This window comes from Varanus komodoensis, unplaced genomic scaffold (assembly GCF_004798865.1).
Source record: "Varanus komodoensis strain SLA01 unplaced genomic scaffold, ASM479886v1 scaffold48, whole genome shotgun sequence".
In the NCBI taxonomy this organism is placed as follows: Eukaryota; Metazoa; Chordata; class Lepidosauria; order Squamata; family Varanidae; genus Varanus; species Varanus komodoensis.
This window is the reverse complement of record NW_025336059.1, coordinates 7,227,446-7,246,145: the sequence shown is the minus strand read 5'-3', so window position 1 is coordinate 7,246,145 and position 18,700 is coordinate 7,227,446. Positions and strand designations below refer to the sequence as shown.

General features: G+C 51.3%; 1 long non-coding RNA gene across 1 annotated transcript in view; it reads right to left on the bottom strand.

Moving 5' to 3' along the window:
- Positions 1-709: 709 nt before the first annotated feature.
- Positions 710-18,700, bottom strand: part of LOC123031090 — a 29,844-nt gene continuing 11,853 nt past the window's right edge. The window contains exons 2-3 of the long non-coding RNA XR_006416222.1: positions 10,788-10,934; positions 710-838 (exon numbers count right to left, since the gene is read on the bottom strand). This is a non-coding gene — a long non-coding RNA (uncharacterized LOC123031090). The remainder of the gene's footprint in view (positions 839-10,787; positions 10,935-18,700) is intronic.

The following is an 18,700-nucleotide window of genomic DNA, read 5'->3' as shown; positions in this document are numbered from 1 at the left end:
GAACCTTTCTGGGGGTACCACAATACCCTGGAACATCAGCATCACGGACACAATTCTCAAAAGTTCTACCAGGCACGGCTCGGAAGATACACCAACCGAGAAACTAGACAAGGACTTTGTGGCATCTCAGCAGCTTGAATGGAATACTAATTTGAAAGTCCTGCCTGTGTTCCAAAAGAAGGAAGTCCAAGGTCGCTGGGCCCTCAGATATTCTCCAATGGGACGCCCCAGCAGTAATCGCAAGTCGCAAAACACCCATTTCACAGAATGGCAAGCTGGGGAGGCCAAAATACAAGGTGCTTGCCCAAGCAGCCAAACACTAGGCCTGGGTGGGGCCTGAGCCCCCTCTTGTGTCCAGGATCACCATCTCTCGCCCCACACCCTCCGCACGCACCTGCTCCACCCATCCTAGTCGCTCTTTTCTGTTTCGTGAGTGCCCCCCCCCCCACTCTTGCTCTGCCTTCCCCACACAGACGCACACCGATGCACTGGCCTTCTTGGCTTTCACAGCTCGGGGCTCAGCTTCCCCAGAGGACTCCCAAGCAGCATTCGCCTCCAGCCTCTTACCACCCCTACTAACTTCTGAATGCACATGAGGTCGGGAAACGGGGCAGAGGGGAGCTTCGGATGCTTCTGGCCCTGGTAAGTCATTACCTTGGGGGAAAAAGGCATCAGCAGGGTCTTTTCTGAGCACAGGGGAACATGCCTGCAAGTAAAGGGGCACCAAAGCTGCCATGCTACCTACCCAGATATTAACACATCAGATGACAGCACCCGCAGATTCCGACTCCTGCGTCTTGGAGAGGACGTGAGAAGCATCTGACTGTGGTCTCGCTTTCTGGAACAGAGGCAAAAAGTAGAGGTTGGACTGGATTTGCAGAGTACGTGTTGGGCCAAGAATTCGATCCGAGATGGGCAACCCCAGGGGCTACCTCCATCGCCAGTCGCTGTCCCTGCAGCCCCCAAAAATGGTTTTTCTGAAATTCAGGGGCAGACCGCTCCAGAGGGCTCCAGAGGAGAAATCTGGCTGGGTTTCCAGCAGTTTTCTTCCAAAACCCAAACAGAATGCAAGACAGCTTTCTGCCAGGGTCTTGTTTGTGGAGTCTACATAAACCTTAGAGACATTGTTCCATACTTTTCCAGTGCAGAGCAGCACCCGGGGCATTTCTGCAGCCCCTGTGGCATTTCCTCTGTTTCGAAATCGCTTGGTATAATTGTCCTTGTTCTTCCCTTTTTCTCCCAAATCCCCCATTGTGAAATGCGGCCCTTTGGCTCCTGTATGATATAGACATGCAACAAATGAATACATCAAACGGGAGGGGTCACCTCCAGGCCATGGGCGGAGCCCCCCCCCCCCCCCCGACATTCCCCATCTGGCTTGCATTCGCTTAAAGAGAAAGGAGCCACGTGGCTGGCTTGCATCCTCACCAAGAACCCCCCCACCCCCACCAGAAGGAATTGCAAAGCACCCCTCCCCATGACACACTTAAATTAATTTGGGGAGACAGGACAACGGTACGGACGATTGCACTGAAGAGGTCATTCATCGGAGGGACATTGATCTTGCAGCAAGTCCGTTTTTTAAAGTTTATTTATTAGATTTATATCCCGCCTTTTTTCTTTTTTAAGCAACTCAAAGTGGCTTTCGTCATTCTCCTCCTCTTGCACTCTGGCCTATCTGCAGAACAACAACCCTGGAAGGTAGGTTGGCTTGACAGTCTGCGACCCAGTGGGCTCCATGGCTGAGTGGGGACTAGGACCCGGATCTGCAGAGTCCCAGGCTTGCGTTCTTCACAACAACACCATACTGCCTCTCACTCACCGAACTAAAGGCTGGTCTGAACTGTGGTGCTAATTAATGTAAGACTGGAGAGAAATATCATTTGGACAGGAAATTAACTGGATTGTTAATTGAAATCTAAGTGGTAATTCCAAGTTTGCGTCGCCAAAAAAATGCAAAGTCTATATAAATCGATGCCCTCTTTAGTCCTGTTTTTTAAATGGTAAACGACCTCTTTTTTGTCCAATGCGGTTGCCCTCCATCCAAGCGATTCAGCAAAAAATATCTCCACACCGTCCCCCCCTCTCTGCCCGGCACTCTCCCCCTTCTGCTCCTGCCAAACATCAGGGTAAGGAAGAAGCTTGGGACAGTTTGTCTGGGGCGCCGAAACTTCCCCAAAGACCCTGCCACATCTGTCCATTTCTGCTTTGGAATTACGAATATTTGTGCCCAGCAATGACTCAAAATAGCCATTCTTGGCACTGCGAAGTTTTGGGTAAAAAATGGCAGCAGGAAACGGGAAGCCCGGCAGTCCAGGGCTGCCCATGGCCCTCGCCTGTCTCCCCCCACAAAGTGGGGCAGGCCACGGGGTGATTCACGCCTCCAGAAGCAGAAGAAGCCGGTCAGCTCCTGGGAGCAGCCAGCCGGTCACACATTTCAACCCACCACCGGCCAGTGTCAGCCAGCTGTTCGCCCACTGCATTTGGCAAGAAGATCAAGGAGTTTCGTGGGAGGAAGAAAACAATTTGGAGCGTCGGGGAAGGGCGCTCGGCTCCAGGAAAAGTTCGGTGGTGGAATCAAGGCTGAATCTGGGCTGAGTTTGTCATTGGCCGGGGTTCGTGTCTGCCAGCAGGGAAAGGCTGGTCCCTGTGCACCAGGCAGAGGCCCTCTGGGATCGACTCCCGTTTGCCTTGAAAAAGAAGGGAAATGGGCAGCCATTTCAATGATTATGAATAGAGTTTCCATTGTTTTTCTTGCTGCACCTGTTGGGGAGAGATTTTCTGCACCCAGTTCTGAGGCCTGGTCCATCTGAGCAGCCATGGCGGAGAGAGCGGGTGAGCCGGTCCATTTTGGATGGTGCTGGTTAGCCATGTCGCCGCTGCTGCCTCCTCCTCCTCTTCTTTCCCTGTTTACAGCTTCCACCTATGGGAGTGGCAGCCGACTCCTCCCTATTCAAAACATGATAGCTTTAAATTCTTGCTCAAACGCTTACTCTGTTACTTCAGGGAAATATTAAACAGGAGCAGAAGAGAAGATGCCCATCGTTCAAAGGTGGTGCCTTAAGGGGAGGGAGCTAATTTCACTGCTCTGTTAAGCACACGACCCCATTCTGATGGACCAGCCAGGCCCCCAACACATCCAAATCTTACTAAAATAGCTGCTCTGATTTGTCATTGTTGTGCATCATCAGGTTGTCCCCATCTTAGGGCAATCCTGTGAATGGACACCATCCAAAATACCCTGTCCAGGACAGTCCTGCTGAGCTCCTATCATCCACGGCTGCGGCTTCCTGGATGGAGTCCATCTCTCTCCCATTTGGCCTTCCTCTTCTTCTGCCTTCCACTTTCCCTAGCATGAGTGTCTTCTCTAGGGAGTCTTCTGGCCTTCTCAAGATGTGCCCAAATCAGAATGGCTCCAGCTTTGCCATTTTTGCTTCTAGGGAAAACTCTGGCTTGATCTGCTCCCTAACCACATACTTATTCATCTTTCACTTGGTCCAGGGCATTCACAACGTTTTCCTCCAGCAGCATGTTCCAAATACATCCATTTTCTTCCCATCCACTTTTTTCACTGTCCTGCTTCAGCACCCATTCAGGGTGATTGAGGATCCAATCATGTGGAAGACCTTGGCCTTGGTCTCCATTAAAACATCCTCACATTTGATGATTTTTTCTCGCTGCTTCTTTGCACGTGCAAATTTGCTTCGGACACTAGGAAGGGCCATCTCTGCTCAGCTCAATGTATTCATTGTGTCGGCAGATTCTCCACCGGAAGCCACCAAAGTGACTTCTACTGAAGCCATACAGAATCAGAGAGGGCATGAAATTCAGCAGGAGCCCTGAGCTTTGCTTGCGGAAGGTCACAGACTGAACCCCCAGCATATCCAAGGGCAGCGGAAAGAGACACACTCCTGCTGTCTAAACCCTGGACAGCTTCTCCCAGTTTACACAAACCATATTGCAGTGTGGCTTGTACGAAGCCAGGGAAACTGCCGCTCAGTGAAAGCTCGTGGTTTGCGTGTGGAAGGTGCAAGTTCCATCTGGATAGTGCTGACTGCTGAACATCTGGAGAACCTCTCCAAGCCAGGAATGGCCCGACTTGGTGGTCTCAAAGTGACTGCAGGCAACAAGCCACAGCTGAGCTTATCAATGGGCCAGTCTTCCGATTTGGTGTGAATTGCTTCCCTAAGTGGACAAAAATAGATACAGAATCTAATGCACATGCAATCCATGGACCTAAGAAATGGGTTGCTGGTATAGAAAAGAAGCCAGGCGCGATCTAGCGCTGCCGAATGTTATAGAAAAAGGGGGACTCTGCAGTCAGACCCTGTGGGCACAGTGCAGACCCTTAAATAAAAGCAAAGGCTAGCAATGCGAGCGCCCCGTCTGTTTTCAGGCCACAGGTGAATCTTCTTCTGGAAGACTGTCCAACTCTCTGCTGTTCTATGCTAAGGAACAACTGCAGTTTCCTGGAGGAGGAGGAGATTTTAATCATAGAATAGTAGAGTTGGAAGGGGCCGAGAAGGCCATCAGGTCCAACCCCCTGCTCAGCGCAGGACGCCCACTCAGACATCAACCTGAAGCCAAGCTTCGTTTGGTTCGAGCAGTCCACTTCCAATCAAAGCCCCCTCTCCCATCACCCCGATTGAGAAACTGCCCCCTCAGATTCCCTGAACTGCAGACCTGTTGGGGTGGGCAGCGATGACGGGTGGCTATTTTTATAGAGTGCCATCAACTTTCATTGTGCCTCAAAAATGCAGCGCAGGGACCTGCCCTTGGGAGAGCTCCCGGTCTATTAAATCACGTTGAAGGCTAAAAGCATCTATTTGGAGTTGAGGCCATCAGATCAAGCCCATGTCCCATGCATGTTCCTTTACTGAATCCACGGGAATTTATTCCCAGGCTGCCCTTCCCCAGCATTCCCATCGTTCATGCCTTCCCTCCAGGCCATCAGAATCTAGATTGAAAGCCACATCCTAATTGACAAGACAGTAGATTGCAGGGTGACCCTGTACACCTTTACTTATTTGTAAAACCCACTGACTTTTAATAGGATTTCTTGCCAAGTAGCTGTACAGAAGCCCGCAGCAAAAAACTACAAACTCTCACATAAGCTAGGTTTTCAGATGCAGATCCAATCTTTTGAGCTTTCAGCTCAGGACATCTGTGTTACCTGTAACCTTGCCTGATGTCTTGCAAACACTGTAATAAATATATCTTGCCGTTGGGGATTCCATAAGGAAATCGACCCGCCCGTTCACCTCATTTAACTGTTTTTCATAATCGCACCATGGATTATTCATAACCAGAAACTCTGCCACACAGGAGTTTTCTTTAAAATAATAATACAAAAGCAGGACAACTTCCACCAGCAAGACCAGAAGCAAATGGGGAGGGAAGGGAGGGGAGGGGAAGGGGTGGCCACTGGCTGTGGGATTGCTTGGCGATTCGTCCGCACAAGGCCAGCAGCCGCCCTTCGGTCCCACAAAGCCAGGCATCAAAGAGGGAGGCAGCTGGGGTGGAGGCAGGCCGGTCTGGGGACAGGGGACGGGTGGGTCCTTGTCCTCGGGATTATCCCGGTCCTCCAGGACGCGCTGGAGTGCGTTAGCTCATGCCTGGGGCCCAACGTGCAGACAAACGCCTCACCACCACCTGTTTCCGATAAGCTGGCTAATCCTGCTCCATAATTATTCTTTATTAATGGACGCCCCTGTCTTCATTACATGCCTTAATTAGTGTTTGGTGAGCAAATACAAAAGGGATAAGAGCATGTCACATTTTCCAAAGGGGAAAGTTTACGCAGAGCTACCAAAATAACCTTGTCTGGGAAGTTGAAGTTCCTGTTTCAGGCCGTCCATCAGCCACAGTTGTGAGAAAGGATCCCATTTAATCCCACAGCGAGGCTGGGCAAACTGGCGGGCGCTGCACGAGGGCCCCTTCCCCCCTCCCCTCCCCTCCCTTCCCTGCCCCCGGCCGGAGTCCTCGAGCTCCCGAGGGCCATGCTGCGCTTCTGGCACACGCAGACGCGAGGGGCGAAGGAAGCAAATGCAAGGCATCCACTGCACAGGATCACCTCCCCACGGCCCTGCCTGCGGAGCTGCTTCCAGATCTGACCCGGAATCCTCCGGGATGGGCTGGGAAAGCCCCGGAGAAGCAGCGCAGGCGGCTTTGCATGAATGCGGTCCCAAGACCAGTGTCCGGCGCTCCCCGGGTAGGGCTGGAAAGACCCCCGCAGGGGAGCCGCCCTATAGAGAGGCTACCCAAGACTCTCCCCATGGGAAATCCTCCCCGATTGCTGTGCTCCTAAAGTCCTTGTCTCCTTTCAAAGCTGCGATGGGGACTCTCCACACAGCGCGGCCTCCCTGGCGTCTGTGTGCATGTTTAAGACCCTGAAGAAAGCAATCGCTTTATTTTACTTTCCATCTATCCTGATAATCTGTGTGTTATTTGGAAGTGGGCGGGAGCCTAGGCGTTCATCAGAGACGCAGCACGGAAGAAGAGCTGGCCTGCAATATCTGTTTATTTATAAAATTTGTATGTCATCCATTACTTGCGTCTCTGGATGGCTTACAACATAAATCAGAATAAAATAAATAAATAGACTATTCCACACTGGCTGTAATTAATAAAATACAAAGAATAAAATGCAACTACTATTAATACATATTAAAACATTGAATAAAAAGGTCTTGGCCTGGCGCTGAAAAGCGAATAATGATGGCGCCAGGCAGACCTCTCTGGGGAGCGCATTCCATAGTCGGGGTGCCACCGCAGAGAAGGCCCTTCTCCGGGTACTTTGCCTCCTAATGTCTTTCACAGAGGGTTCCCAGAGGAGGGCCTCTGCTGGTGGGAGGGCAAATAGGTGGGGGGAAAATATGGCGTATGATCAGACGAAGAATGCTTTGTTTGTGCTCGGGGGTTTTACAGACAGGAGGATAAAATGCAGGCGAGCTGCACACACCAGGAAAACACCGCAGCAAACGGCTCCGGCCACATTTGCCCGTGGGTTCCCCGCAAGACCGCGTCCTGTTGCTCGCTGCTCTTTGCAGGCGGAGACCAGTGCACCTGAGCAGAAGGCAGCAAAAGCTGGAGCGACATTTGTGTGCGCCAATTCCGGAATTCGTGTCAGAAATTATCCTGGTTGAACTGGGATTTGTGGGGGAGGGGAGAAGCAGGGGAGAACGGGCTGGGAGTGGGAGCGTCGCTCACCCCTCGGAGATGCCCCTGGAGAAGGGGGTCTCCAGTGAGCCTGGGAGTCTCTCACACGAGCATCAGAAGCAGAGTCCAGGCCCCACTCCATAGCACCTCGCGGCGTCTACTTGTGGGTTAAGGGAGGAGGAGGAGGAGCAGGAAATAACTCCGGTCGCGTGCCCCTTTGACCTTTCCTAGATAAAAGGTGGGCCAGTGCCGAGGCTGGGTTGGGGGCAGCCAGCAGAGAAAGCGGAGGCATGGGGCTTACAAAGCAGAAGCCATTTCTGCCACTAACTCTCTCCCAGTTAATTATTGCCAGACTTGGCAGACAGTTCCAGACTGTTGCCCAGTAAGAAAAGGCCATTAATTCAAGCTGCATGGTGATTTCGGATTTGTAGCAGCCGGGGGGGGGGGGGCAGGGACAGATTCAACTGCGGGGAGATGACATTCCAAGTGGCCAGAACAACGAGGACAATGGGCTTGAGTGGCATGCCCCAGATGGCAATCGACGCCAGCCCTGCAGAGGTGGCCCTCTCACGCTGGGGTCCCTGGTACACAGATAACCCTCCACTGTCCAAATTGTCCCCACATTCTTTGCTTTGGGACTCATTCTTCCCTTTTCTGCAGCGCTGATCCCCTTTATCCCCCGAATGTGCTTGATGTGTTGTTTTTATTTTCACAGTGTCCTCCGATTCTTCCATCCTTTCCTCCTCCCCAGTTCTTCCCACAGACGAAGCCACCTGCTCGGGCCTTGCAAAATACGAGGCAAGCTCCAGGGCATCTCCACACCATGCGTGAAATTGACTGGATCTGGAGCCATTTTAAGCAGAACCGTTTCGACACTCGGACAAATGTCATTTCCTGTGCAGGGGTCGCTCCCTGTCAGGTGCAGCCAGAGTGGGGCACGGGCTCGTTTCCCTGTCCCTCTTTTTCATTGGGTTCCACAGCTGGCTGTAAACTGGGCCAGACTGGGCCAAAACAACAGTCTCAGGAGAGCCAGGGACCCCCCAGGCCCATCCAGGTAGATGGACTGGAAAAAAGGTCAGAACTGGCAAATATCCAAGCATCAAGGCAGGACTTTGGACCAGAGGTCCAGTGCCTGATTCAGCAGAATGAGTAGTTGGGCAGGTCTACCAGTTTTTGAAGCAAGTAAAGCCATAACGATGAATCTACTAAAGGATGGGGGCACCCCATCATGTCTACCTTTATGGAGGGACCCCACTGAGACCAAGCAAGGGTGAAGGAACCTACCAAACCTCGAGCCAATGTTCATGAACAGCTCAGCTGCCCAGCTCTACTCTGTTCTGCCACCTTTCCCTGGACAGAGTCCATCGGTACCTGAAAGATGGTCCTTCACAGAAAGTCTTCCACCCACAGCTCCGCGGGCCACCACACAGGGCAACTGCACACAGATGCAGTCAACAAAACCTGACCCAGAAGCCTTTGAAGAAGCCCGGAAATATCAGCCAATCTACTCTGGCCAGTCGGTGCAAAGAGAATTCCTTGCTGGATCTTCTTCAGCCAATATTGGCTGGGTGGTGTGGAGACTGCCCCATCCTGATACAGCTGAGCTCCAGGCCCAGCACCACCTCTTTGTAGAATGACCATGCCAGGTCGCTGCTTGGAGAGCCAGAACATCACCCCAGGCACCACAAGCCAGCCTCCCCTTTTCAAAAAGCGGTGCACAACTTCTAGAACAAGGCTCTCCCGTTGTGATATCCTGATTTTGGATGGCCAGTGGAAAGACCTTGGAGTCTCACTCACTCGTCTTTCTGTGCTACCTCAGCTTGAGCTGCAGCTTCTCCAAAGACAACTTTCAGTGGAAGCCCGGAGCGTTTGGGGGTGAGATGGGCTCTAAAGCAGCCCTTTCTGCTGCCTCTGCTTTGCCAGGACCTTCCCCATAGTGGAGGCATCTTACTTTCACTTTGACCATATTCCCCCGTATCTTCATAGATATTCCCAATGGGTTCCTCTTATCAAGCACCTTCTCCTCCTTCGCACTTCCAAAGTTCCTTGAAGTGCCCCATTCTTGCTCCCCTCCCCAACCCCTCATCTTCTCCCTCTGCACCCCTGTAAGTTCTACCCTCCAAACCAAACCCCTTTGTCCCAGCTTAGTGCGATTCTCTCAGGAATAATTCCCCCTCTTCGACCCATGCCGTTCCCATTTGGATCACTTTCAACCATAGCTGAGCTCCAACATCTCAGAAAGTTTTTTGTTAAGAAATACACACAATTCTACAAACAAGAACTGGGCCAGGACGCTGCAGAGGCAAACAGAGATCAAGCTCACAGCTGCTGGAATGGTTTCAAGGCAAGGTGAAGGATGTGGACTTCGGAAAATCAGAAAGAAACCGTGTCCCTTCCTATACTCAGGGCAGCCCTCCCCTCTAAAGACTTCTCCTCGCCCAAGGGAGCGTTGATGAAATGCTTTCTCTGGCCAAACCGAGACGGAACGAGGGATGCTGTCTTGAACTCAGCTAGTGCATCCACTTCAGTACCGTCCACACAAGCAGGTGCAGCTTTCCAGAGCAAGGAGTCCTTCCCAGTTTGACCTATAGGTGCTGGGAAATATACCTGGACAGAACAGGTGCCCAGTCTCTGCGCTTGGCTCTGGCCTGAGAAAGGGATGTCTCCAGAGATTAGCCGCACAGCTTTCCTCATGGCTGCCCAGTCCCGATTCTCTCCCCTCCGCGAGGCCATCCACCCATCCGCACGGCCCTTCCACCTCGGCAGCTCCGCCAGTGAACAGAGTCGTCCAATCATCCCCGCTTTTCTGTCCCTTTGGCAAAGGATGCGGAATCCTGCCACTCTCCCTTGGCACCCTGCCAGCTCAAAGGAGCTCCTGAAGCCCCTGGGCGCTTAATTGTCCCAGCCGGCTCAGTCCAAGCGGTGCCTCTGCTCTTTTTTCTGTGCCTGGGATATTCTCCATGGCATGGCTAGAAAGCAACGCAGAAGATGGGCTGGGTAAAGAAGCCTTTCCCAAACAAAGCAATATATTGTCTGGGGTTGAAATGCTCCCGGGTATTCCCCTTGCTTGGTGTTCCTTAGCCTTCAGAAAGCAAATGAATGATAAAGGACCCCGGCAGGGAACCGCTTTTTACTCTCCAGCATCCTGTGGATCCATTGACGTGTCCTTTGTGTTCACTTCAAAACAAGGGGATAGAAGTTGCAGAAATGGCCAGCGGGAGAAGATGCCACACAGGCAAACCTCAAGACTGCTTTCAGGCCTGAGCCTGCGCACCCCTCCAAATCTTTTCAGCCCCAGCAAAGACTTTCCTATTCTCTCAGGCACTTCAAGGGTTTTAGTACTAAAGATCTAAGTGCTTTGTACTAGAGATGCTGTTCTAAGTTCGGCTCCTTGTGGTGGCTGGGGTTTAACTTAATTCATGCTTTGTTGGAGGATCTCTTGGGCTTCGCTGTTTTATTATTTGGTTGTATTTTTAAAGCATTATTATTCTGACATGAACTGCAATACCCATGTTATGGGGTAATTAACTGACAGTATCAATGCACAGCTATAGATTGATTGGAGAGCTTTGGCTTGCTTCTCACCAGACATAATTTTGCGGACCTCCGTCAGGTCTCCTTTGACTTACCTTTTCACTGAACAGCCTTGATGCCAATCCACACACCTGGATTCCAGGGAACTATGCACAGGTGTGAAAGCTGGACAGTCAAGAAAGCAGGCAGGAAGAACATGCGAGCACTCAAAACATGGTGCTGGAGAAGAGCTTGGCAAATACCTGGGAAGACAAACAAGCAGGTCCCAGATCAAGTCAAGCTAGACTTTTCCCTGGAAGCAAAAACAGAAAGAATTGGGTTGATGGACAAAACTGTCCGTTTCCCTTTCTCCCACATTTGAAGCTCCTAAATCACAAAGTTTTTCTGTCTCATTGACGAAGAATTCTGGAAATTGTGCCAAGAATTTCAAAAGATGCCCATCTACAGTAACAAGGACACCTCCTTTGAAGGTGTATTTTGCCTGTATGACTGACCAGGTCCAGTTTAAAGATGAGGAATGTTCAGCAAGAAGAAAAGTGGGCCTAGAACTTGTCCATCAACAGTGGAGCCTAGAACTTGCCTGTCAACAGTGGGGTCTAGAACTTGTCCATCGATGTTGGAGCCTAGAACTTGCCTGTCAGCAGTGGCACCTAGAACTTGCCTGTCAACACTGGGATCTAGAACTTGTTTGTCAATGTTAGGGGCCTAGAACTTGTCTGCCAACACTGGGGCCTAGAACTTATGCATTGGCAGTGAGCTTTTCCATCAACAGCAGGGTCTAGAACCTGCCAATCAGCATGGACTTGCAACCCACCTGGCTGCAAGATGCATAACAGTTCTTTCTGGATTTGCATCTCCACATATTAGCATACACAAAGCCGTGTCCTTCCCCGTCCTGTCTTAGGGTGATGCATTTCCTTTTCCAGTGATGCGTCCATGTGCCCCCTGCATTGCTCACACGTCAGTTGCATGAGCTGAAAAGATATACATTTCCCAGAAAATGCAAGGAGATTCAGCCGGCCAAAGAGTCGCGCTCTCTCTTACCATGAGCAAGAGGAGGATGCAAAGCTAACAGTGATCCTTGTTGGCCTTCTGCTGCTCCGTGGAGCCAAGCCAACGGACTGCCAGTTCGTTATTTGCCTTGGAACAGGAAATATTTTTCCCCTCCTATTTATACAGCTTACCTCAGGAATAAACCAATTACTCTTGTTAAAAAAAACACTTTCCCATAATGTCCCGCACACATCTGTAACCTCTGGAAAGGACAATCCTCCTGCTGCCTACCAGCTGCGCTGTCCTACCCTGATGGCCCAGGCCCAGCTTGTCTCTTGACGGCCATCGATCTGCCTGCAAATGCCTCCACGGCCTTCGACTGTTTACCACGCTCATAAACAAATTGCAGCCGTAAAACTCTCCTAAAATAGTTGGGGTTAAAGCAAGGAAAGAGAGGGAGAGACATGAAAGAGAAGGAAGGAGTAGGGCAAGCAGCAGCTTTTCGGGCTCTCTGGGGAAGGCCTAATCGCTTGGTAGAGCTGCCGCTGCACCACGAATTTCTCTGGAAGGTCTGGCGTTCCACAGCCCGATCCTGTGCAGGCTTGCTCAAAAGCGCATCCCACTGGTTCCGCTGCCCCCGTGCCCATTTCCTGGGGTTGGAGAAGCACATAGTACTGCTCGCATCTCCCTGTGGTTCTGGACTGTGAAGAAGGACACTGGCAGGCCGGGAGGTGGGGCAGGCTGGGAGGTGGAGGACTCTTTTCCGTCAAAACAGGCACAGGACTGCTTCCTTCATCGATTTGTTTTGATAATGGTTTCAGTCAGTTGGTTTTAATTTTGGCTTTATTCCTGGTGGACACCTTGAGCACTGTTATTTTTGGTGGAAAGAGGGGAGGAAGGAGACGGAGACAGTGATGAAGACAGAGATGGGGAAGCGGAAGGAGACAGAGATGGGGAAGCGGAAGGAGACAGAGATGGGGAAGCGGAAGGAGACAGAGACGGAGATGGCGATGGAGACAGAGATGGAGATGGAGACGGAGACGGAGACATGTGTTGAACCCAGAAAATAAGAAAATATTAGCATGGAGAGGGAGAAGGAAGAGAAAAACAGTGAAGAGAAAAACAGAAGGGCCATGTGGGATCCGATCAAGCACCTACAACAGGGGAGAAATGCCTCCTTTTGTGGAAGGGCAGCAATCCCTTGGCGGCCATCTGTTGTGGGCTGCATAAGTGGGAACATCTGTCGCCACCCCTTTTCTGCCCGCCCCATTTCTGCCCCTCTTGTCCTCCAAGTCAGTGGGTGGCTGAAGGAGGGACGGTTCGTGCTCGCAGGGGCTCTGGCTTGCAGGCCAAAGGGTGCATGCAAGGGTGCCGAAGCCCACACGCCGGCTGACCCAACCTGCGAAGCCTGTATGAGCAGCGGCACTGGAAACAAATCAAGAGGAGGAAGCTGAGCAGTTGGGAGACCAGTAAAAAGAATACTGGCAACATCAAGACAAGAGCAAACCAAAGCCTCAGACAGAGACTTCGCAATGCAAAGGCAAGACGTTGGCGCATCCGAGAACTACGGTGCAGGGGGGAAATGGATTGCCACCCAACGGCCTGCCCTGATCCCCGAAGGCAGGAGAAACGCTTCAAAAAGTGCCATGAACAGAGTAAATGTAGCTGGAATTCCTGCAGAAGGAGCAAAATGCCCCAAATTTCCACATTTGCCCATGATTGTGTTGCAGCATCCGAACACTGGAGCACAGATAGGACATCAGTAATCCAAGAGGGGGAAAGGAAGGATTCAAAACTAAATTAAATAACGCAGCGCTTCAAACACTACATTTAAAGGCATGGTACTCGGATCTCCCCTAATCTAGCAATGTGCCTCGTGCGGATGCTGATGAACGCAGGTGGCCTCTGGTTTCAGACGCTGTCATTGGCTGGATGGCACACCAATCAGAGCAGGAGCTGAAGGAGCTGGCCCTCTGGTCCTTCCCAAGCCCTTCCATTGCCACCACTGATCCGGTGGCGCTTGGCTGCTTTGCCAAGGCGCTTCGGGATGGATGGAGCACTGAAGCGGTCCTTGCCGTGATAGCCAGAGCTGCTCGCACGCACTTTCCTCCCCATGGCAGAGGACCCCCAGGCTCAGCGCGCGCCCCATGCGCCAGCTCAATGACACTTGCCCTTCGTGCTGCAGAGCACAGCCATCGGAAGTGCAGCCTTTTCCAGGGTTGAACAGAAAAGAGGTTAGCTGGAGGATGCCAGATGCATCATAAAGGCCACACAGAGGCCTGTGCATTGTTGCTCGATAGATATATAGGCAAGTCACAAGAATCAGGGGGGCAGAAGAGGTGGGGCTGATCGTAGGCCTACCTTATTTCTCCTGCAGGAATTGCAGCTGCCCGGTAAGCTGCGGCTCTTAAGTGGGGACAGGAGGGGGTCATCTCAGGAGCAAGGAAAGCTTGCCACACCCGGAACGCGAGAGGAGACACACTGGGCAGGAGCAAAAGTCCACCCAGTCCTCTGTTCCGTTCACAGAGTGGCCACCCGCACAGTGGCCACCCACAAGTTCGTATTCCCCCAGTTACGGGTGTGAAGCCCCACGGAACTCGCTCCTTGGTTAGCATGCACAGCATTACAAGCACTCGAGAACAGAGGGTAGATCTCGCTCGACTGGTCGGTCGCCCGGTGATGGAGGGAAGATCCTGGCTCCCGACTGTTCAGCAATAGCACATTCACACACTGACACCCGATTGTTCTGCTGAAATAAAGACAAGTGGGGGGACCAGGAATGATCTGTGCACGGGTGGCCCGTGAGCGAACGCTGTTCAATCCTGGCACTCTGTCCCTTCCAAGGCTTGGAAGTCTTTCCTTCTAAGGGTCCCTCTTCTGCACCCAGTAAGGTTACTGGTTGTGCCACGATGCCACTAGGCTGAACTGACACCCAGCTCATCTGCTCTGCTTCCGGACATCTTCATGCAGCACAGCACCATCCAAGCACATGGTGCTTTACAAGGCCCATGGATGCAGGATCCCTGCCCCGAGGAGCTTCCAGTTCATGAGGGAACCAAGCACAAGCAGGACCACATGATACAAGGTGCAGCTATTCTGGGGCACAGCTTTAGACATAGTTGCAGTTGGGACTGGAACTATGGGATGGTTGGCCGAAGGACCTCATGGAAAAACTGGGATCTGAGGATGGATCTGAAGGAAGGTGCAAGTCTCTGGGGAGCCACGCGTGAGGGGTGGCCCGGGAGAAAGGGCTGTCTTTTGAGGGACCCAGATACCACCAGGTGGCTGAGGCTGGTGGGACCGGAGGAGCTTTCGAGGTTCTTCCCCTTGCACTCCTTGCTCATTTATGCACCACGCAAGCTACTTTATGTCCCGTTCGTGTGACACACGGATAAATCTTTCAATCCCAGTAATGAAAGGCTGGTTTATTTTGCACTTATCCAGCACTGCTTGGTCCTTGTGTTGCTTAATGGGCTATTTTAGGGACAGATGCCTTGGCCCAAAAACTTACCTGTGCATTTTCTTTTTTTCTTTTCTTCTCAAAACTGATTGGATTTGTAAGCAGAGCTTTATGGAAACACTAAAGTTGCACTAAACACAAACACTGCTCTATATTTACTGTTGACTGATGGTGAGCTGAATTCTCCATGTGCCAGTTCTTAGCAAATGGGTGCCATAAATGGCATGCCCAAAAGATGATGATCCCCCCACCCCTGATGATGATGATGATGATGATGATGATGATGATGATGATGATGATGATGGGAAACCTGCAGGTAGAACCTGCACCTCAGAAATTCAGACTAACAGGCTCAGCAGTCCTGAAGCACGGGCTGGGTGTTGGTCTGTCCACCTGGCTGGAGAAGCTGTACTTCGCACACCTCCAAAAATTATCTATGAAAGGAGTATTGGTGCTGAAGATGAAACTCAAACACTTTGGCCACCTAATGAGAGGGAAAGACTCCCTGGAGAAGAGCCTGATGCTGGGAACAATAGATGGCAAAAGAAGAAGGGGACGGCAGAGGATGAGGTGGCTGGATGGAGTCACTGAAGCAGTCGGTGTGAGCTTAGCTGGACTCCAGGGGATGGTGGAGGACAGGAAGGCCTGGAGGAGTGTTGTCCATGGGGTTGTGATGGGTCGGACATGATTTCGCAACTAACAACAACATTGGTGCCATCCTCATACTGGGATTTTCCAAAATAGGCTTTGGTGAGCGTAGCAATATTTTTGCAAGACTGATTTACCCAGGAGTGTTACCGCTCGTTTCAAGGGGACTTACTTCTGAGTAGAAATACATGGGTCTGTGGTAAATTGCAGTTCTTTGAGATGAAGGCATTTGATTCCTATGTACGAAGAACACTTGTTTTCTTGTAGCAGCGGGAACATGCATGCACAAAGTTATTTCTTTGTTCCCCCTTTCCATCAAGAAGCTCCAAGCAGGCCATGCTGTGGTCTTCACGGCTGAATCAGGATTTGAACTCAGGTCCTCCTCCCCTTTCAACAGCCTGCACTCCTCGGTCCTTATTTGAGCTCTTGGGGGTATTTCTGAAGCCCCTTGCAGTATTTTTTAGTTCACTTTTGTCCTTCTTCAAGCCAGCATCTTGCAAGCATCTCTTCTACGCAGATGGTACTAATTTGGCCATGCACACAATGGAACTCAACGCTGAATGTGGGGAATGAGAGAGGCGATTTTAATAGCAACCTGGTCACCTTGCAGACAGAAGGCAGCGTCCGGCAGTGACCAGCTCAGCTAAACACTTAAGTCAGGGAACCATTCAGGACAAGGCAAAGAATATTATAAAAAGTCGGAATCTCCCAAGAATCTCCCCTGGAGGAGGGGGAGGCGTGGAGAACCAGTTCAGACACGCACGGACATCACGGCCTTATCATTGGTGAAAGAATGGAACTCTCTGCGTGTGACGTGATCTGCAGCTCACCGGAGCTGTTTATCAAGAAACCCCAAATTCTAGCATGGGGAGAGATGAAGGGAAGAGCCTGCTCCATCTTTCTCCCGGGTCTCTCCTCAGCATGTTGCCTTGTTCCCTGGTTGAGCGTCTCTTCTGCTCCTGGTATTGATACAGGGTCAGAGCTAGAATACAAGGAAGAGAAACCCCGTGTTCGATGGAAGGCAGCTATTCCCCATGCAGCTTTAAATTATCTGTGCAAGGCAGAGCGCGGCCCGAGGATGGAAAACCTGCAGAAACAGGGAATAGTAGAGCAGGTCAGGGCCTGCCTGTTATTTTTGCCAATGCCAGGCCCTTGTTCTCCCTTCACAGATATCCAATTTAGGTGCACTTTGCTTATCTTGCATAAATTGTTGATTTTGCAAATCTGGGGCAGGACCGAGGAGTTAGGACAAGCTATGAAACCCCACCTGCCCAGCCCCCTCCACACACACCATCTCTGAGACTTCACCTGGTATTGTGCATATACTTACAGCCCTCTTTTTGGTCATGAGGACTAGAAGCATCTTAGTGAAATTATGGAAATTGGAAAATGCAAAAGAAGACAGTACCACTGAACTAAAATGGATGTTTCCAGAGATCTTCCCGTGTTAGGAAGTGCAGTTTGAAAGTACATATAGGGAAAATTGAATTTGTGGGCACCTGGCCAGTCTAAAACTTTCCAAGCATCCTTGCCAAGCAAATTCAAGATTTTGTGATTCAAGGACAACCCCGGAGAAAACCTCTCTTGAAAACCAGAGCACTGCCTTACTGCATTGAATCTCCTCCAGGGCTCAGTCAGCACAATGAGATGGTATAGCCATACACTGGACTGCACCACTTCAGCATGTGGGGAGGGTTTTTTTGTTGTTGTTTTTAAACCTAAAATATATTTCCTTGCAAATTAAAAGGAAAAATAAAAACAGCAGGGAGAAAGCTTCTGCTCCAACCTTTAGGCAGGAGAGTGGGGAGCATTAAAAATGGCATCACCAGAATCCACTCCAGATCCTCCACGTTCTGCCTCCTGCATTGGCCAACTGGGATGTAGGTGCGGTGTCCCCAGTATTCTGCCTTCAGTGGTGTCCAGCCACGTGCTCCTGGGAATCTTCCAAGCGTGGCACAAAGGGCACGGCTGTTAGAGCCTCCAGCACTGGATCCGGTTTTTCCACAAAGGCTGGAAATTGGAAGGGAAGGCCAACGCCTCACCAAACGTTCAGTGAAGCCGCACAGCGAGTGCCACAAACTGTGCTTGCTGACAAGCAACAAACAGCCCTGGCTCCATTCACAGGATTCCTCTAGCAAGATCACCGGTGTTACAATTAATTAACGTTATTACCATTGTATGGGGCTGAGGCGGCAAAAGGACATGCAGAGTCAGGGTGTCTGCCGGTCCTGAGCACTCTGTCCTCTTCACCTGGATTTCGGCCTGAAAGCCCTCCCTGCCCCCTGCCCCAAGAAGTGCAGGCCTGCGCAAGACACGTTTCAGGCAAGTTTTTGGCATTACAGGCCATCCTTCCTGAGGATAACGGAGCTGCCTCAAATTGGCTTCCTGGCTTCATGGTGACTGAGGCAAAGCAGAGTCAACTGAGGTCTGGAAAAATCTGAATATTGCTGACGACTGCTGCAGAAAAGGCATTGGCAGTTATAGGAGGCCTATAAATACATGCATAAATACAATGAATATTAAATATTGCCCTTTTCATCACCCACCCTTGGCCTGACAGGTTCAATGCACTGAGATACCTGCATGGAACCCGATGCAGACTTTGCCAGCATGCGCTGCTGGGGATGATGGGACTTCAAGCAAACGCGTCGGATGTGTGCCAGAAGTTGGAAACTTCTCAGCTCACGGAGGGGGCCGCCCTGGGCGCTTCAGGGGCATGGCAGTCCCGCTGGGGCTGTGTCGCTCCGCGCACTTACTCGGGAGTCACAACCCAGCGTGAAACGCGCCCCGTTCGTACGACGGCTTAGGGCTCCGCTGGCGAACTTCTGAAAGCGTTTGGGGAAGCACTTCGCGCGGCGGCACCGCGACTGAGATGGCGCTCTGGAGCCCCTGCGCGGCATCCGACGG